Below are 3,982 nucleotides of genomic sequence, written 5' to 3' on the forward strand. Positions count from 1 at the left end.
ATATATATATATATATATATATATATATATATATATATATATATATAAAATTTGTTAAGGGTTTTCACTTGTAAATTGTTTTCTATTTAATAAATTAAAAAACTGCAGAGTAGTAGTTTCTTTATACAACCAATTAACTTATGAATCTTTCTGTTTCCAAGTAAAGCTAATTTTAATATATTTATATATCAAGTTTCAGAGTATTATAAGTCACATTTCTAAGAATTTAAAATCTAAGACTTAGTTTTCAAAATGAAAATTAACATAATAAAATTTGTATAGAAAAATCTCATATATATCACCAGATGTGTTTATCCCTTAGATAATAAAATCTATCATATTTTGCATAATCTGGTAAGTGTGTGTCTAATCCTCAATTGGCCAGAATGTTAGGTTAAAAGGAAACTATTTAGCAGAAGGGACAAAATGTCTACCAGGAAATTATCTGCTGAAATCAAGTAGAGCTAGATCCACCAAATGAGTAGATTAACTAGTTGAAGTAATTCTATAATATGATATGGCACTTGACTTGTTCTATATGGAACAAGGTTGTTATGTCACTTTAAGAGAAAACTATTGTTTCTATAAAAAACCAATTGGGAATCATGTATTCAAAACACACAGATAAAAGAGGGCCTGAGATGAAAAATGACAAGCTCCCCTTCTCATAGGAACTATAATGTTAGCCATCACAAAGCCTTTGGCCCTTCTGTTTCTGTGAGTTACTATTGGCCCTAGCATTATTAATGCCCTCACTAGATATAAATTCTCATTTGTATGCCATTAAACTTAGATCCATAGATGCCAAAATGTACTGGTAGCTACCACAGAGTCAATGATTTAATTCAGTATACAACTCTGGACGAGGCGGCATGTGAGGGATAATTTAATGTTTCAATTTTAAATCACTGCAATTTGGAGTTCTATAAAATAGAACTAACTTGTATCTAACCTGCTCAATGTTCCATTACCTCAAGGATAGTTAATTTTCTGAAATACTGGGAAATGTTTTTCACGAAAGATAACAAGCCACATGTTTTTACTTCAGTAAATAAGGTTGGTTGCCTCAACTACATAGGATGTGCTTGATCATACATGGTGGAAAGTATATAAGCAAGAAGTATGTTAGGATATGTGCTTCCCCCCAATTGTACAAATGTGACAAACACACAGCTTTGTGGATTTTAACTTTATAAGCACATTTTTAGCTAATTCAGTGAGATTCTCTGGCAATCTACTATGTGGAACTGACCAGTGTCATTTATCCTAACCAGTATTTTAAAAAGGTTGCTTTAATTAGAGAAAAAATGGTAGCCATGTTAATCTTTAGTCTCATCATAATAATCTGGGATCCAATTAGAGATAAATATTTCCATTTTTAAAATTGTTAGCAATATTTTTTGAATTTTCATTTTCTAATTGAATAGCATTAACTTTCTGCATTATATGAAAGAAGTTGTAACAACTTAATTTTTTAAATGTATTAGGTTATACACAATGGTTTCTACATTGGTGAATGTTTACTATTTCAGCTTGAAATAGTGAATTTTACACTTTTTTATTGTTGCTACTGCATTTAGAGTTTATATTACATTTAATAAATTGCTGAGGTAAATATCAGGCACCTTCAAATTATAAACATATAATTAAAATTGTACTGGTAGGACTTCCAAATTTTCACATAGAGAACTTAGGTATAACTCAGAAATTTGCTCAAATGGCACAACAAAATAATTTTATTTTACGGTGTATTATTTTATTTTATTTTCTTCAGTTGGCTGATAATATACTTGAACAGAGAACCTGGCATATGGCAATGAAGTGCTCCAACACAGAAGTGCTTCCTCTCTGAATATTACCAAGTAATATTTGAAGATTACAAACAGAATGAATTTCCAAGTGATATATTCAATGGTATTTTAACCCTGCTAATATTGACTAAATCTACTCAATTGTAAATCAAACATGAAAATTGAAATTTAAACAACAAATAAACAGTCATGCATTTAAGAAATCTGTACAAAGTAAGAGCAACAATCATGTCCAAAGCATGAAAAATAAGACAAAGAAATATACATCCTTCCTCAAATCATTAAAAAATCACAATATATTAGAAACTGAAAAGTACAGCTTAAAACTCAAAACATTAATTCAAAAGATGAAAAGAATCAATTCATCCTAGTAAAAACATAATAATGAACAGAAGAAAGTTCCCAGGGATTAGTAAAGCTATCAATTTATTCTTTAACAAATTGCAGAAGTTATACAGTTACTGTTCTTATAGAAAAATAAATAAATAATAAATTTCCAAACAGAAATTGTAAGCCATGAACAATTAAACAAAAAGTCGTTCTGGCATGGATTTACTCCTTTTCTACTCTTTGAAGTAAATAATATGCTAAGGAAATAATTGGACCTTGCTCAATACACCAGAGATGAAGTTTAGGAAATAATACTGTGAACATGTACATGAATTTAGAGAGTATGTGATCTATGACCCTATCAAAACCTAATTTTAAGAAAAATCCTGGAAGAAACTGACAGCGTTGCTACAACAGCTAGCACAAATGATAGAAACATTCACAAAAAGTATAGATATCTACAGTATGATTTAGTATGTAGCTAAGGGTGTATTGTACTTCTGAAAATTTATTTTATGTTTTATTTGTGTGTGCATGTGTTTGTTGTATCTGTGTTTCTCTTTCTGACTTTCTCTGTTTTGCTCTGTGTGTATATGTGTATATCTGTGTGTTTCTGTGTTTGTAAATGTGTGTGAAAAGAGACAGAGAGAGAGAGAGAGAGAGAAAGAGAGAGAGAGAGAGAGAGAGAGAGAGAGAGAGAGAGAGAGACTATGTGGGTGGGTATGAGAGAGAGTGTGTGTGTGTGTGAGTGTCTTCCTGTATGTATGTCTGTGTGTCTGTGTGTCTGTGACAGCCAGAATAAAGTATCAGATCCTCTACAAATGTGCTTACAAACAGTTGTAAAATCCCCAAACTGTGAATAACTAAACTCAGGCCTCTAGAAGACCAGGAAGCTCCTTAACCTTTGGTCTATCCTGACAGTTCCTCTATTAGATTTTCATAAGTTTATGTGTTATTATAAGATTGGAATTAAAACAGAATTGAATGAATGTTAATATAAAAACTAAGATATATATATATGTATAATATAAGTATTCAAATAAGTAATATACATCCATTATTTTACACATGAATAAATAGGTAAGAACAGACAAAGAGAGTTTACAGTAGGGAACCATCTCCCTAGAGGAAAGGCATTCATAAAGTTCGAAAGTAGCTCAGGGACTCTCAGTGGAGTGTTGAAAAGAGAAATATAAAGTGAGTCATAAATGAGTAAGTTAGATTAGCAATATTAATTTTGGCAGCCATTATGCTAATAATATTGTATTAATAACATAAAGTATTGACAAGTATTTTTGCTTGAAAATAGTTTTTATACCACAAGGAGAAGAAATACATTAACTGCAAACCAAAATAACTCTTTCAAATTATAAGGATGATAGAAATTTAAATTTAATGATAAATGAATCTTATAAACAAAGAATAAGTACAAGTTGGACTATAACAGTAAACAAAATAAAGAAACTCATTTAGTGTCTTCACATAATGTGTCTGAATCAATGGTAATGTTAATGAGATATGTACAACCATAACTTAACACTGAATGCTTAACTATTCTCTTCTAGAAATGCAGAAAACATGAAAGCAAAAATACTCATGGTAAAAAATATTAGCAATAAATTAAAACCAAAGTGTCACTTAAAGCAGGCTTATAAATTACAAAAAAGACAATATAATTCAATAAATATAAATTAGAAATATGTTATCTGATATACCCTGTATTATATTTTTGCATGGACAATGAAGCACTCATAGGTGCTAATAAGTAATAAAATGCATTACATTGTTTCTTGTTTGTTAAAATGAATTGTGATAAATTCTTATTGGTGAGGTAAATTAAG

Source organism: Grammomys surdaster, unplaced genomic scaffold (genome assembly GCF_004785775.1).
Source record: "Grammomys surdaster isolate TR1022 unplaced genomic scaffold, NIH_TR_1.0 126189, whole genome shotgun sequence".
NCBI classification, from domain to species: Eukaryota; Metazoa; Chordata; class Mammalia; order Rodentia; family Muridae; genus Grammomys; species Grammomys surdaster.